The following is an 18210-nucleotide window of genomic DNA, read 5'->3' as shown; positions in this document are numbered from 1 at the left end:
TGGTGTTGAATTGTAGGGTAGGATGTATTTGAATTAACAACAGCTAAGATAATGTTTACATCAATTAATCTGTGTACTGCAACAGGTTTGTGAGCATTTATATGAGCAAAGGCTTTGTATACATCAACCATAACCCTTGTTGGTAGCAGCAGATGAATCAAAGGTCTAGATATTTGGTTTTGCATTAGAATCAACAACAGCTAAGATCATGTGTACAGCAATGAATTTGTGTACTACAGAAGGTCTGTGAGCATTATACGAGCAAAGGCTTTGTATACATCAACCAAAACCCTTGCCGATAGCAGCAGATGAATCAGAGGTCTAGATATCTGGTTCTATATTGGAATTAACAGCAGTTAAGATCATGTGTAGAGCAATGAATCTGTGTACTGCAGCAGGGCTGTGAGCATTTATATGAGCAAAGACTTTGTATACATCAACCAAAACCCTTATTGGTAGCAGAGGAATCACAGGTCTAGATAATTTTGTTTGAAGGTCACTAGGTATTGTCACTAGCAATGAGAGGTCAAAATGTCTCTATCTTGAAAGGAAAGGAGCAGCTACATATATGTAGACAACATTAATAGTGAAGGACTAGACTGCCTGAGCAGAAATTAGAGGTTGGGATGCGGTAAGGAGTAGGAGAGATCATGCCATGTCTTGGGGAATATTGAAAGTTCAGTGTAGCAATAATAGTAAAATTGCAGGTTTATATGTAGAGGCAGGCTCATATCATAATAGCAACAACAGTGACAATGCTTTACAGAGGAGGGGCTACAGCAAGGAATACACCCAGGCATGCAAATTTTTTTACAAAAAAGAGCTCTGATTTGAAACTTCAGCAACCCCCATGAGACGTGCAAACACAAGAATTGGATGCTTTTGGTATTGTTGTTACTATATGGACCTCATCTTGTAAGCAATACAACTCCTGCATTCAAGTTCAGTGTGTCTCGGTTGCCGCATTGGGCACAAGCCAAGGTTGCATAGACCATTCTCGAAAATGATGAGGATGAATCAGAAGATTTAAGTTTTCGTTCTTTTGAATCAAGATGGGTGAAGATTTAAGTTTTCCTTCTTTTGAATCAAGATGGGTGCAACTATTCATCCCAGGAAGTTTGGAGCAAGGCGAAGATTCACAATTGAGATTGGTGTGACATTAGTCAAGGATCATCATACACCGCAGAGCTCTCTGGACTCCCAGCCTAGTGGAACTTCTTGTTCAAGTCCAAAAGCTTCAGAGAGGTATGCTGTTTCATTGGGCCTTTTTGTTTTCCTTTCCATTTAAGTTTAAATAATATTTAAGAACAAGTTAAAATTTTTGGTTATTGTCACCCTATTCATTGCCATGAGAACCTGCTACTATTTGAGCAGTTGCTAGTCATGACACTTCTGTTGAAGGTTGTTGAGTACTGCTTCTTGCAGCCAAGGACATGCTACTATCAGCAATTGATGTGCTACTATTGCTACTTGCAGCCAAGGACATGCTACTATCAGCAATTGATGTGCTACTATTGCTACCCCTCTGAAGGTTGTTGAGTACTGCTTCTTGCAGCCAAGGACATGCTACTATCAGCAATTGATGTGCTACTATTGCTACCCCTCTGAAGGCTTTCCATACATGTACTTAATTGCCAAATGAATCCAAGATTTATTGGTGTCAAAATTTCGAGATAAGAGCTAGGGAACAATTGGCTGCGCAAGCAGTAATGGAAATGAAAATTGGTTTGCCCAAAATTGAGTCTCTCAGAGGTTATAATGCTTTCCTTTTTGTGTCAATATAGTGGTTTAAATGCCACGCGGTGTTGCTCCATAGCTGCGTGGGTCCTAAGTATGGACTAACACCATGGGAGGCTACATGCATTCACATTCTTGATATTTAGCAAGCTTTTGTCCAGTTATGCTAATTAAGGGGTTGAGATTTCCACAACTCTAGCTCTTGTTTGAGTCTAGTAAAAGTTGTACAAATTAATGTTTCTTTTCTAGCCAGCCATCTGGATGCAGTCCACAAGACTTACAATCAGTAAAAAGGACATAACTTTTGTAAGAAACTCCGATTGATGAGATTTTTTGCTCAGGTCGGAGGGGAAAAAGTCATCTTTGAGATGAGCTATTAAACTTTGTGACAAGAAATGATCAGAATTTTTTGCAATGGAATTATTGTGTCTATCCTAGAGTGGTCTGCACCTTGTCTATAGTGACCCTAGTGCACAAAAATGGGCATAACTTTCAAACCATAGCTCTGATTGGGGAGGTTTTTGATTCAAACCGAAGGGGACAAAGCCCTCTTCAAGGTGAGCTATAGGGTTCACTCCCATATTCGAAATTGAAATTTTTGCAATAGGATATTCTTGACTGTCATGCAGGACCGTGACCAAAAACACTACCTGGCTCTTATTGCAAAAGCCTTATATGGATGGAGCATAGTTAGAGAGTCTTGATCAGCAACATAAATAGCATCTTGAGCATGTTGGGCCTTTTCATGAGATGCAAGGAATGGACAAGGGTTGGGAAAGGGGTTACCTTGGTAGTCTAGTGACTCACAAGCTGCTACTTACCCAATTTACAATGGCTATTATTCACTTTGAGGCTTATCCCAAGCACAAGACAAAATGGGGGGTTAATGTCAGCCAATACAATGAGTTTTCAGGATTAGATATGATGCATGCATGCAGAGACAATTGAGGTACTGAGCCTGTGCAATCTTGAATCTCTCCAACAAGGAATGAAGCTTAGCAAGTGGCTAATTTTGAGAGATTAAGATCAGATTGACATACCTCTTCCATGCTTGGGGAGACCGTTGAATCATAGCTCATCATGATGCCCATTTGCTCCATCAATCAAGCCCGGTTGGTTGAGGCATTCCCATGGGAGAAGACTTCAACATTTGGAATACTCTTGATGATGATGATGGCTCTTGTGCTTGTTCTCGAGCTTGAGCTTCAGAGAGGGAAAGCTTCAAGTGAAGCTTTCATGGCTGCCCACAAGGCTTCCATGCAAGCTAAGCTCCATGTCTTCAATCCGGGTAGCGAAGGGCAAAAGGGGTTGAGAGATCTCCTGATGGTTGAACTCCAGAGGTTGTGGGCTGGATCAAGAGCTTGGATTGAGCAGTAATGGTTGCCCACAGAGAGTGTTCATTAGGAGATTCAATTAGGGTTTCAATGTTGGAGGGGAAGGGGTCAAATCTTGTTGAAGAGGGTTTAGCCCTTGCCCTAGGAGGCCAAGAGTGCCAAGGGGAAGGTCAAGAGCAGGAGCAGGGGGCAGGAAGAAGCCAGGGGCAATAGCACAATTTGCGCCATAAATTACGAGCTGCTACATGCTGCCTTTGGCAAGGATTACCCGGCCACTGAGGTGTTCAAACTATAGCTGGAGATGGTGGGGATCAGCTTCTGAGATTGGTTGATGGTTTGGAGATGGCTGGAGCAAGCTTGGAGGGTTTGTGTTGGTGCTTGGCAATGCCAACAAGGTGCTTGGAGGAGGGGAAGCATATCAAACCTTGGATTGCCACCACAAGGTATGTATCCTTATGAAGGAAATCCATAGAAGGTACAACTCTTGCTACTTTAGTGCTCTTACATTAGATGCACCTCTTTCTACTTTGGTTGTAGCAAGCCCAAAAAAAGGTTGGATTGGTTGAAGTTTGAGCTTGATGGATTTGTATGTTTCATCCACCTATCTAAACAACTTGCTAAAACTTTGAAAATGAAGAATGTAAGTTGAGGGTTTTGATATCCTATTTGGATGTAGTGGTAAGCTAAATCAATTTAACTTGGTATGATACTTCAAGCTATTGGATTCCTATCTTGTGGGCAAACTCAATACTAGCATATGTGTTTGGTAAATCTTAGTGTTTGAGAGTCTAGATAGCATTGCATATTCCCACAAGAGTATGCATTGATTTGGATGGGCATTACATTTATCCCCATTAGTAAGAATGATACAATATGGTTTCGTGAGCAAACCATTTAAATATCATTTCATTATTTGTATTGTTGTGGATAGGACTATAGGGTTTGAAGCATACAACCAGTAGAGTAGATCTATGTTGTCGAGCTATGGGAGATTGCAGTGCTTTAAGGATCAAAGGGAAGGCAGTTTGCTAAAAATGGTAGGTCTTCTCTTGTTGCTTTGAGCTTTTTTCGCAATGCACAGGTTTGAGCCTTTTGACATCCTTGCTGATTGTAAGCACGAAATGCATCTAGGGACAACATTGTTGGTGAAGCACCAAGGATTTGCATTTCAGAAAAAAGGAAGGGAGGCTTAGGAAGAGCCAACAAGACTTAATTTTTTAAATAGTGGAGCAAATCCGAAGAGTATGACAACTCTAGACCTACCTTAGGTGTTGTAGAACATGGTGAAGCAGAGAGAATGTAGTGTTCAGGACAACTTTTTTAGTGGATTCAATCACAATTCTATTGCTAACAATACAACATTGTGAAAAAATCGTGATTAGTTTGCTTAACATGATATATTAGCATGGTAATGGCTAGTATTAATGGTTCCAACTAGTTTTCTTATATAGGAAAATTTTCCTATATCTATGGTTTCAACTAGTTTTCTTATCTATGAATATTTTACTGGATCATCAACTAGGAATTTGAAAAATTTTCTATATATAAATATTTTACTAGATCACTAACTTGTAAAGTGTTCCACTTTTACTAGTTGAGACTTTTTCTAGATGCTTTGATAAGTATCTAGAAAATCTCTCTTTTTTTACTATATGGAAAGGTGTTTAAAGTTCCTCATGGAGGTAAAGGGGTGGAGTTGAGGGGTGGTGTTGAGGAGGAGATAAAGGAGGCGGGTGGAGAGGCCATGCGCAGTGGGAGCGGCGGCACTGTGTGATGACGCCCCCTTGAGAGCGCGTGGTGGAGAGGAGGTTGCAGCAAGGCGATGGTGATGCAGGCCAGTCAACCAACAAGGGGGAAGGACGCTGTGGAGGGGTGGGGAATGGCAAGCAAGCGCAGCAGGGTGGGCTAGCTAGTGGGCGAGTATGGCGGCAATGGCCATGGCGGGAGGAGACGGCCTCAATGGTTTGGGATGGTGGCACAGGGGCGTGCGGTGACAGCTCAACAGCGTGCAGTAGTAGCAACCAACCAAGGAAGACGGGGGACAGAGGGCAGCCTGCAGAGAGGTTCGGCAGCCGTCGCGGTGCAAGGGTAGGCATTGTAGGTATGGGGGTTACGCAAGGTAGCTTGATGGTGGCTCGGGTGTGGGCTGTGTGGTCAACGGAGAGGCGAACAGGGCAGGACGCGCGGAGTTGCAAGGCAAAGGAGGAGGAGGCAGGCGCTCAGGCCAGTGCTATGGCGGCGACCAGCTGCCCTAGCTTTTTCTTTTGGCGGGCGTGGCCAGCGGGCGCCCCCCCTCCCAACCCTTTTCCTCCTCTCCTTCCTTCTTCTTCTTTCTTTTCCTCCTCCTTTTTCTTCTACTTCTTCTCTTTCTGCTTTTTCTTCTTTTCCTTTTCTTCTTCTTCTTCTTTTTCCATTATTCTTCTCCTTCTCCTTCCTTTTCTTTTCTCTGAAAAAAAAACTTTCTTCTTTCTATTCTCTTTCTCCTTTTTCTTGTCGTTTTTCTCTCTTCTACTTATTCTTATCTTTCTTTTTTACTTGTTTCTTCTTCTTCTCTCCCTTATTTCTACTACTACTTTTTCTTAACCTCTTTTAATTTCTCTCCTTTTTTTCTCCTTCGGGAGATGCAAACACCACCTAGAGTCGGTGCACCCATAGTTCCTTTTTTCCCTACTCCGTACAAAATGTAAATGGAATTGCCTTTCTTTCCTTCTCCTAGAGAGTGCCAACATCTATTAAGGTTAATGCATCATGATTACAAAAGCGCAATCTTAACCATGGCCAAAACCATAAACTATCCCTATAATTTTTTTAAACATTTGTAAATAAATAAAACAAAGCAAAAGGAGTGAATATAGATGATTCTAGTTGACGAAAAATTGCAATCTTCTTACCAAAAAAAATTTGTCACTTCATTTTATGAATACAAAACCTTAACTAAGAACCCCTCTTATTCCACACATCCAACGCACGAGTATCTTCATCATCGATGTGTCCTTGATCCCAGCAACGCAACTAAAATTTTGTGCTATGCGAGCTCAATGTAGTGGGACTTTGGACATACTCTTATTCTTTCAAGAGCTTCAATGCACACGATTCAAGTGACTACCTTTCACACTGCCTCTTACACACAAATGCAAGCACTCGTTTGTAGTGAGTGAGATGGGCTATCATTACAACTTGCATGGGATTATGCCTAGCCATCTTGCAGATTTACACGATAAATCAATATAATTGTTACAACCAATTGGCAATTTGAATGTGTATGTGCTTTATGTACATTATATTGTTATCAAAACTCCAAATGCTATTTTAAAAAATTTAAGCTTCATATTCTTGTGCTTGCTTGCACCTTGCATGCCACGTACTTCTTATGGTTGACACTGCTTATAAAACTAGAAGAGAAGAAGTCCGTAGAGAGTTGTTCGTCCATTATTGAAAAGTAGGTTAGAATTGATTCTTATTCCTTCAGGTAGAAACATTTGCACTAGCTTGAGTGCTTCCAATGTTGTACGCAATGTTTTGCATCTAAGTGATTTTTTGCTTTTTAGGCTTAAATAATGTATTTTTGAACAAGTCGGAGAAAAAATAGGGTCATTTTTTAGCTCCCAAAATCGTCATGCTCACTATCATTGGAAACTTTAGCATGAAATTAATAGAGTTTTGATGGCCTAAAATGACTATTTATGTATAGGAAAGGTATAGGTATCTAAGTATATAGTAAGACATAATAAGATACTTCTCACTATCATTGGAAACTTTGGCATGCTCACTATCATTGGAAACTTTGGCATGAAATTAATAGAGTTTTGATGGCCTAAAATGACTATTTATGTATAGGAAAGGTATAGGTATCTAAGTATATAGTAAGACATAATAAGATACTTCTCAAGTTGAGGACCTTGTAGCTAAATTTTGTATCAATTCTTGAGAGAGGACTTTGAGATTAAAAAATAGTCATATAGATGTGCTTCAATCCCCTATGGATGTCCATGCTATGGATAGGTTAGTTTACAAAAATTAATGAAGCAACATACTCTACTCCAATTCCATCCCATTTATAATGTTCATCATCTTTGTTTCTTTTAAGCTCCATCACACTACTTTCTAATTAAGTATCCTCAAGCATTTCAAAAGATGATTAAAAAACTACTTTTATGAAACTTGTTAAGGCAAGAAACTTCAACATGTAGACTTAATAGATTTCCTAGTTCTCCATATTCAAAGGCTCATCTATCTCTAACCTATGTTATTCCATCATTGTAATCTAGAGAGAGATGCACCTTATAGGCTTTGTTTAGTGTTGGTGGCTTGTACATTTATAGTTATCTATGTCCATTCAATCTACTCATAAGTAAAGAATATCATCCAAGTTAGTAAACAATATCTAATATATTTTAAAAAAACACCCAGATTCACAACACCACTTGAACAACTTCTCATCTATTTGAATGCCTTTTGAAGTATATTATATGTAGGGCTAGAAGAACATTTTTTATGATAATGCTTAGATAAATGTGTTGCAAGACTAGTGAAAAGAAAGGTATACATGTAAATCCAAAAGACATGTATGTTTGCACTCGTATTGGCAAAAATCAAAGGTCAATTTGAAAGTGACTAGGTAGGTGTAACGTGGCACAAGTTTAGATCCAATTTAGAAATTATGGAGAATGCATTAGCAGTTGCATGTAAGACTCTTGGGGTTGTAAGTACTTTGTAACAAAGTATATATATCCCTTGTGGCAGACATTATGGAGAATGCACTAACAACGCACTAACAGTTGCATGTAAGACTCTTGAGGTTGTAAATACTTTAGTGGAATGAAAGTAACAAAGTATAAACATCCCTTGTGGCAGACGGGGTTTCCCTTGAAGAGAAAAAACCTAGCTAGAAGCTAGAAGGAGGTGGAACTCCAAGCGACAAAACCACCCTAAAAAGAGACGAGCCTAGAACCTCAAAAAGAAGGTATTGTTCGAAGACAACCACCGGGACGGGAAAAACAGACCGAGTTGAAGAAGAGGGTGAGTTAGGATATTCTAGCGTGAGCATGATAGAGAAGAGCCAGTGCCAGTACTTAGAGGGGAATAACAAAGAGCCACCTTCAGCACCATTGGCAGAACAGACGGGACGTCAAGGGAGAGGAGCGGGGTTAGGACAGTTAAGCTGGCGGGGAGAATTGGCGTACGTTTCCAGGTGGGGATTGAACAATATTTGCCAACAATATCATCGAGTGCCAAGCGGCGATGGAAAACGGAGCTTGGAATCACGTTCTTGGGTATATAAGCTATGTTTGCCATCGCTCATACTGTGTTGCAAACAGCAGCTCGTTCTTGTGAAAGTGGAAGGGAAGAAAAAGTCCATAGCAAGTCGTTGGTCTCTGGCCCGGACCTTCATTATCTGCCTGTGGATGCTGTAAGAAGACGACGACGACGACGGCGCAGAAGGCCATGAATCAGCGTGAAGCACAGGGAAGCCTAAGTGCACTGCTACTGCAGTAGAGTTGGCCATGGTAGCTATATTGATGTTATGCAAGATAGCGCAATAAGTCTAGCTCGACAACGATAACGCCGAGTGGACTAAATATACAGTACACCCACGATATACATGCCTAGTCGACAACATAATATAGATAATATATACATGGATGATGGTGCCCCCTTGCGCGTGGTCTGGCTCTTTCCCTCTACCCTAGGACCTCTTAATGCTCAACACCCACTCATAATTGACACGTTGCCTTGCTTGAATTCTGAAACCTAGAGAGTTGCTGCCAAAGTCATCGACACCAGCTCTTCATAAGAACAATCACATCAAAGTTTTAACTTCTTTAGTCATATTGAGGTCCTATTATACCTAGATAAAGGACACACTTTCAGAGATGGGCCACCCAGAAAGGTCTTGGGCTTAGATCCCATTAGCACTAGTACACTAATCTCAACTTGATGCACCTTATCCCCCAAGATCTCCATATTATCACCCTCATATCTTTCCTTCAAGATTCTTACAGTTCTCAAGCTCAAGTATAACAACTTGTAGTGCAATTTGCAAATATAACTTCACGCACATTACTAGTAAGGATTGTAAAATTATTTGATCCTGGGATTTCTTAATGTTCATAACATGTGTCAAGAATATTTATATGTTCGTGTCATTCATATCTTAATTGCAAGTGCATCAATAGTGATCTCTACAAATGGTCTACTAAGCTCTAGGAGGAGCCCTCCGAGAATGCCTAGTTTGCCATTGGTGCCTACTAGGCCATTATGATGGCATGTTTTAATTAGGTATAAAGTGGAGGTTTGCCATCATCTCCTCATTCATTTTGTTTTTTTGGCAAGTAATCCCTAAGGTCTATAGTAAGGTCTCTAGTTCAGGAGGTTAGTTTTGGGTAAGTTCTAGCAAGGAATCCCTAGTGTCTATAGTTAGGTCTCTAGTTCAAGAGATTAGTTTTTGGTTCATTATAGCATTTTTATAAAATGGGTCATTTGTTGACCCTTTCTAGATAATAAGATAGCTATAGTTATGATATAATTAGTCTTATATATTTTTGTAATTCTTTTTAATTGGAAACATGTTAAATAGTTAGATATTTGGCTGAAGATCAATTATTAAACATTCTTAGTCATTCCTCCACGTTACTCCAAAAAATGATAAATTGTATCTTTTAATACTATCAACATGTTCAACTTGATATGGGAATTTTAGCATAATAAGTTATTTTAAAAAGTTAAAGTAGCAAATAAATAAGGCCATATGCGTGTGCCTATGTCTAAGACTTTTATTGGTAATGTGGCAAGATAAGTTGTCATGTCTTGGCTCTTTATCATTAATTTACAAGATGGGTCCTTTGCATGCTATGCCCCTCTACTTTTAGCACTTGGTTGTGCTTTCAATTGTCTATGTCTTCAACCATACATAAGGCATTGTTGTTTCCTTTGTAAAGGTATATTGGACTATTACTTATATACTCAACTACGTATATTATTGCTAGAGAGGCATCTAGAGTTTTGATACTTAGTCCATTCAATCGACCATGTATGTTTTTAATTATAGTCAGAAATAAACATTTTATCATACATTGTAGGGGTCTACCATTGGATTATTTATTTGACCATAAGTCTCATCCTTATATATGGTTTACATGAGAGCTTAATACTTTGCCATTAACTCAATTGTGTGTGTTGTCTCTCCTTTTATGTTTCTTAGGTCTTCATGTATGTTTTTATATGTGGTCTCTTTCCCTCTCAATCACTCTCTCCCTATGCTTTCTCTCATGTATTACATGAGCCACGCTAGGGTTTATTAACTCTCTTTATGTGCACACTTTCTCTCTTCTAATGCACACTCTATCTTTGTGTGCACTCTTTACTTACTTTGTCTCTTTGTGCACTCCCTATATTCTCTCTACTCCCTATAAGATTGATTGATGATCCTCTCTCTACTCTTTATAGGATTTAGAATCTGTGTTTGTATGCGTGCACACACACACACACACACACACACACACACACACACACACACACACACACACACACACACACACACACACACACACACACACACACACACACACACACACACACACACACACACACACACACACACACACACACACACACACACACACACACACACACACACACACACACACACACACACACACACACACTCACTCACTCACTCACTCACTCACTCACTCACTCACTCACTCACACACACACACACACACACACACACACACACTCTCTCTCTCTCTCTCTCTCTCTCTCTCTCTCTCTCTCTCTCTCTCTCTCTCTCTCTCTCTCTCTCTCTCTCTCCACATCCATATATACTCCCTACTTGCAATCTCTATATCTGCACCTCCCTTGAGGATTTCTCCACATCTTTTCTTTATGTCTAGGATCTTCCTTTAGTAAATACAAAATAAGATAGCAAACATCTAATGAAACTCATGCAAGCCACAAGGAGGATGGAAGAATATGGATTTTTGCATTGATCAAGGCACATCCCTCAAGATCATTGGTCTAAAAGTGATTGTGTAAGCTATACTGAATCTGAGCCAAAGCTTGAATATGATAAATAAAAACTACATTTGGATTCTTGTCTATTCCCTATGTTCCAATTGTTTCCATTGTCTCTTGCCTTCTTCTTCTATGAATTCTTTTACTTTTCTTCTATAAGCTCTTCTTAAGAGAACCTTGGTGGCTTTGGGCTAGATGCAACTAATGTCCCAATGTCTTTAGTGAAGCCAACGTGAGAGGCTTTTGTTATGCGTGATACTTATGACTTTTCATCAATTTTACCTATTATATGGGTTGGATAACAATTATAGGGTATTTAGGCCTCAAGTTATTTAATGAGTAGGTGGTTAAAACCAAGCATGCGCTGGCGCCCATTGTGAGTTTCAATTACAGAATTTTTAAGTGGATTTCTCTTTGTGTTCATAGCTCCATATGGTATGATCCTATGTGGTAGCTCATTACTTTAATGATGTACACTTTATGGACAATTTTTAATTTTTTTTTTTACAACCCACGAGTAAATTAATTTATGAAAACCAAGAGCTAATACCTTTCCTAATCATTGTTAATTTTATTACGCTAATTTTTAATGAGGAATTAAATAGGTATCTTAAGCATTTGTATATCATATAGCTTTTTAAATTTTGAAAATAAAAAACTAAAACTTATTTAAATAAATATAGCTAATCTTGCATGCTTATCCCATGGCTTTTGTCTAATGTACTATATTTGCAAAATAAAAAATTCTAAAAGAGGATGGAGCTAATCTTTTTATGCATTAACTAGAAGCCTTTAGATATATTCATTTTCCTTTTCTAAATGAGAATGTGTTGGCCAATTAATGATGGAAAATACCTAGTTGCAGGCATTTGATGCATTAGTGTCAATGGCTCTATTTGTTCCCGCATTAAGGGCCTTCAAAGATGGAAATTTCTACTTCATGTGGTAGGTTTGCCATGTTCGAGGGTCCCCCTTCATGCATAGTCCCACCATGTGAAGCTTCTTATGTGGGGGCACCATCAATTGGCAAAGGAAAAGGGTGGATAAGAGAAGAAAATGGATTAGCAAAGGTTGCTCTTGATCACTTGGGATGCTTGCCATAATCATTGCCTTGGGATGTGCTAGGAGTGAAGTCTTTGCCCTCTTCCTTCACACTCTCACACTCTTATTTTCTTTCACTCCTCTTGCACTCGTATGGATCTACCATGGTCTCCTTCTCATGCTATCTCTTCACAAATTGTCCTTTATTTATAGTTGAACTTAGAGGAGAGGAGATTACTTGCCTGTGTCATGGGAAAATTGAGTTGTCCTGTGGTGGCAAGGGGCAAGGAGATTGTTTTTGTGGGATTACCTATATGTGTCATAGGAATATGGAGGTATCCTCTGTTGGCAAGGGGAGAGGAGTTGGAGGGAGGACTAATGTGTCATTTGATTAGAATTTTCCTAACTCTAGATTAACCAATGAATTGCCATGTGTGGTAAAATATCATGATATTTAAGGGGGGATGCAATATATAGGCACAAGGAAAATTAGTGGATTATTAAATCCAAGGTGGAAAAGAAGAGTCATTTGTTTTTTCTTTACTTTTTTAATTAAAAAATTGGAGATGGGGTTGACATGTCAATTAAAGGAGGAGGAAAAAAAAATCTAATATATTTTTGGATAAATATTTTGTTAAAGAGGAGGAGAGAGTACGCTTGACTTTTCCCTAAATTTTTTAATCCCAAAAAAAAATCTAGGCAGAGGTTTTTGCACCAAGAAAAGAGGAGAGGTGAGTGTGAATTCACCCTTTTCTTCTTTTTTAATTTAAAAAACACATATTAGGGAAGGGAGTTTTTTCTTTAACTCATGTGTGTGTGTGTATGCGCGCATGCGTGCACGCGGGTGCATGTGCGCGCGTGTGCATGCTCGTGTGCGCGCACACACACACACAATTGTAGGAGGTACCTATCAATTTGAAAACATGGGGGAAGAGAGAGAGCAAGGGTAAATATAAATTATATATTAAAAATTTAATTAATTTGGGGAGGGGGATATGGCAATGGGATAGACGGTAGGATAGAGGGAGTGAGGGAGGTGGCTTATTTTCTTTTTTGATAACTTTTTTTTTCCAAATGATTGGGGGGGTGGGGGTCATTAGATGGCAATGACCTGCCCCTTCTCCCCCTCCCCCCTAATTTCATCATATTTCTCTTTTCCTTCTTTATATTAAGGTTTTACAACCTTATTGATTTTTTTTTCTTATTCAAATTTGCATGTAGAGCATTAAATTTATCCCTCATCCTTAACTGCACGTACTCATCATGCAAAGGCACAATCAAATTGATGAGCTTGAGATATTATCATTAACTCAGGTAATTCAATGAGTTGTGAAAAATCTGTATGATCAAGAAAAATAACTTATCATACTTGAGACAAATAATATTATGAATAACTTAGGTAATTCAATGAGTTGTGACAAATCTGTGTGATCAAGAAAAAATAACTTATCATACTTGAGATAAATCATGTAAGGAAAGAAATATATTTTTGCAAATCATGGAGATATTACATCCTCTTTTCCTTAGAGAAATCAAGATGTACTCATCTCAAGAGAAACTTGGGATAGTGTGTCCTAAGGATGGACTCCTTGATCCATGTAGTATCCTCTTTGGGGAAGTCTTTTCAATGTATCAGGTACTCATCACAGAGTACAGGATTCTTAAGAGACTTTTCCCTAATCTCTACAATTCTATCAAGTTGAACTTTGAAAAGTCCTTGAGTTGGTATTATAATTATCCATCATCTAGGACATGATCAAGGTTGGGGACATAGGGCTTCAAATGACTTACATGAAATACATTACAAACTTTGAGATGAGGCGGAACTTCTAGTTTACAAGTATTTCTATGAAGACTTTTGACAATCTTGTAGGTTTCACAATATCTTGGGCTGAGTTTTCTAAATTTTACAGGAGATAAATAGATTTTATTTGTTTCAAATCTTAGGAATATCATGTCTCCATCCTTGAAAGTCTGGGGTGTCCTCTTGGGGTTAGTGTAGGGATTTTGTCAATCTTGTGCTACTTTGATGTCCTATCGAATGGCTCTAGTCTACTTCTTCATCTCTTTCAACATTTTGTGGGATGTTTGTTTCCCTTAATATTGGATCAAAACATCTGAGAGGGGACAAGACTCTTGGCCATACAACACCTCAAAAGGGGTTGTATCACTACTTTGTTGGTACAAGGTGTTGTAGGCAACTCCACTAAAGATAAATATTCTATCCATTTATTGGGCTCCCTCCTTCACTATGCTCTCATAATATCTTCCAGTACTTGATAAATTATTCAGATGATATGTAGTAATATTACAACAAAATTGCAACTTAAAAATATGCTTAACAAACAACCTAGTAATATTAGATGCTTTGAAGATAGCCTTCATACGAATGATGTGAGTGATCTTTGTTAGCATATCAACGAATACTAGAATTGAGTCATATCCACCTTGCACTATTGGAAACCCTATTAGAAAATACATATTAATGTGGTGCTACTTCAATTATGGTATATCAAGTGGGTGCAGCTATGCAGGCAACTTGATCATTTCAACCTTAATTCAGTAACAACTGAGGCCTTGAGTGACATATCTTAAAACATCAGCTTTTATTCATAGCCAATGATAACTTATTTTTACTACATTTATAGTCTTTACATAACTCGTATTTCCATATATCAGACTATCATGGGTCTCCCATAGAATCTTCTTCTTAGGGTCCCAACTAATGGCTAGACATAACCTATAACACCATATTAGAGAATTTGGAAATTTTCCAAATCCCAATCTCAAATAAGTGATCATTATTTAATCACGTGGCTAAATCTTGATCCATATTGAAAGTGGGATATTGGAAGGTAGCTTATATAGTATTTAGGGTAGATTCCACATTTAAGTAAAATAATAAGATTTGACCATGTGGTCAAAGAACAAAGATTTTGGGGGTTCCAAGGTCCATGGAAATTTTCAAATTCCCTAATATATTTATCTATGTTGGTAGTACAAAAGCTTGCCCTCAATATGGTAGAATTAGGCCTTTGTATTTTGGCTATCTTTCCATGATTGATGTCAAGATTGTGGGATGTCAAGATTGTGGGAGAGAAGGAAGGAGTCTCACTTGTAGCTTTCTTGCTTGCACAATGGGGGAATACACACAAGGGTGGAGACTGAAAACAGTTTTCCTCTTCTTAGTTGTATATGCCAAAAGAACTCAAGTACAAAGAAATAGAAGAACCCTCTATATGGGTCTCAAACCAAACTCAACTAACTAAGGTGGCATACTAACTGAGCCACGAACTAGAGTAGATAAGGATAGCTATCATGTAGCTATTATTCATGGGCGGTGTACCAACCGCGTCTGCAACTGACAAGTCGGTGACATAAATACACAACGGTCACCCTGGCGTATCACGAGTGGAGCTCGATATCTCAACACTCCCCCTCGAGCTCAATCCCAATTCCTGCACACCAAGCAGGTCTCTGAACTTGCGCAGCTTCTCTGCGCCCAATGCCTTCGTGAATATGTCAGCTACCTGATCCTCTGTGCTGACATAAACTAGATCAATAAGACCTAGTAAAACCCTCTCTCGCACATAGTGATAATGCACCTCAATGTGCTTTGTTCTAGCATGATAGACTGGGTTATTTGCCAAGTGTATACTACTCATGTTGTCACAATAAATGACAACTGGCCCATCTGTAGACTGATGCATATCATAAAGTAGCTTATGCAACCAAGCTACCTCACATGCAGCCATTGCTGCACCCCTGTACTCAGCCTCTGTGCTCGACAAGGCAACTGTAGGCTGTTTCTTGCTGCTCCAAGTGACTGCAGCACTCCCAAAAGAGAACACATATCCACTGGTAGATCGTCTATCAGAAATGCTACCAGCCCAATCAGCATCAGTGTATCCATGCAACTGTATCTGAACCCCAGTCTCATAAAATAGTCCATACTGCAATGTGGACTTCACATACCTGAGTATGCGTCTAGCCGCATCCAAATGCGATTTCCTTGGAGCCTGCATAAACTGACTTACCAATCCAACAACATAGCTCAAATCTGGCCTGGTAATGGTCATATAAATCAAACTTCCTACTATGCGTCTGTACATAGTAGGGTCTTCTAGAAGCTCACCTGCATCTGTGCTCAGCTTCACATTCTGCTCCAAAGGAACTGAAATAGGCTTACAGCCTGTCATCCCATATTTGGATAGCATGTCCAATCCATACTGCCTCTGCAAGAGTTGTATCCCATTTGGTGATCTAATCACCTCAATGCCCAAGAAATAACGCAGCTCTCCCAAATCCTTCATCTCAAACTTCTGCTTCAATAGCATTTTCACATGAAGGATATCTTCATCACTGTCACCTGTCATAATCAAATCATCAACATAAATGACAAGTAGCATAATACCTTTCTCTGTTTTTCTCACATAAAGTGAGAAATCTGCCTTGGAAATCTGAAAGCCAATAGTGACAAGATACTGTCCTATCTTGTCAGACCATGCTCTAGGTGCTTGCTTCAAGCCATACAAGGCTTTCTTCAACCTGCAAACAAACTCAGGATGAACAGCATGCACATAACCTGGTGGCTGCTCCATATAGACCTCTTCTTGCAAATCACCATGCAAGAAGGCATTCTTTACATCCATCTGATGTAAAGACCATCCCTTTGATGCAGCCATAGCAATGACTGCTCTTACAGTTGCCATCCTTGCAACTGGACTGAATGTTTCTTCATAGTCAATGCCATATGTTTGTGCATACCCCTTGACTACTAATCTTGCCTTGTATCTGTTCACAGAACCATCTGCATTGTGCTTCACCTTATAAACCCACTTACAGCCAATTGCATTCTTACCTTTAGGCAAAGGTACTAACTCCCATGTAGCATTTGCTTCCAAGGCATCCATTTCTTCATCCATGGCTTTCTCCCATTTTTCTTTTCCCATGGCTTGCTCAAAAGATGTGGGTTCTGGTTCCTGTATCACTTTGACCATATATGCATAGTGAATGGCTGTAAATCCATCATATTTCAGCCTATCAACAGGATATCTAGCTCTCGTAGACCTGCGCAAAGTAGGTTCACTCCCAGGTGCTCTCAAAACATCCCTGGTCTTCCTTACTCCAGGTGTAACAATAGAAGGAATACCCAACTCATCATCAATGCTTTGTTCTAAGCCACTGGATTCACCATCCACATAAGAGTGACCTGCATTCACATCAAACATGGACTGATCAACCTTCTCTTTTCCTTTTCGTGATACCTGCATACCACTATCTGCATTACTTTGAGAAGATTCTCCTGATCTCAATCTGCCTGTCCATGGTGAAGAATGTGAACCACTGCTAGAGGACGCTCCAGGTCCACTAATATTTTGTGACTGCTGCTGTGAATTCTGTGCAGCATTACCATTTTGTGCATCTACATCATCAATCACATTTACTGGTTTATACCAGCTACTCATCTCATAAAAAACAACATCTCTGCTCACTGTAAACTTACGAGTAGAAGGGTTATAGCATCTATACCCTTTTTGCTGCAGAGAGTAACCAATAAAGATGCACTTCTCAGCTTTTGGATCCAACTTGGATCTCAACTCATCTGGCACATGTACATAGGCAATGCAACCAAAAATTTTCAAATGAGAAATATCTGGTTTCCTACCAGTATACCTCTCCTCTGGAGTCATTCCATGTATTGCTGCAGTGGGAGTCCTGTTCATTATGTAGACTGCTGTAGCAACTGCTTCAGCCCAATAAAAATCTGGCAAGTCTTTTTCATTGAGCATGGCACGAGATACCTCTCCAATATGCCTGTTTTTCCTTTCTGCAATTCCATTTTGTTGTGGGGTATAACTGCATGAATATTGCTGCTTTATGCCATGCTCCTGCAAGAACTTTGCAAACTCATTTGAGAGGTACTCTCCCCCTCCATCTGACCTTAGGCATTTTATTTGCAGACCTGTTTCTTTTTCAGCCATAGCTTTAAGGGTTTTGAAATGCCCAAAAACTTCACTTTTCTTTTTCATAAAATACACCCAAAATTTTCTGCTATAGTCATCAATAAAAGTGACAAAAT

General features: G+C 39.3%; 1 pseudogene; it reads left to right on the top strand.

Annotated features, from left to right (window-relative positions):
- Positions 1-1090: 1090 nt before the first annotated feature.
- LOC148024239 (uncharacterized) overlaps positions 1091-18210 on the top strand; it is a 181573-nt pseudogene continuing 164453 nt past the window's right edge.

Source organism: Lygodium microphyllum, chromosome 15 (assembly GCF_053477565.2).
Source record: "Lygodium microphyllum isolate KBCC chromosome 15, Lygodium_microphyllum_v1.1.10, whole genome shotgun sequence".
NCBI lineage: Eukaryota > Viridiplantae > Streptophyta > Polypodiopsida > Schizaeales > Lygodiaceae > Lygodium > Lygodium microphyllum.
This window is presented reverse-complemented; position numbering and strand designations above follow the sequence as displayed.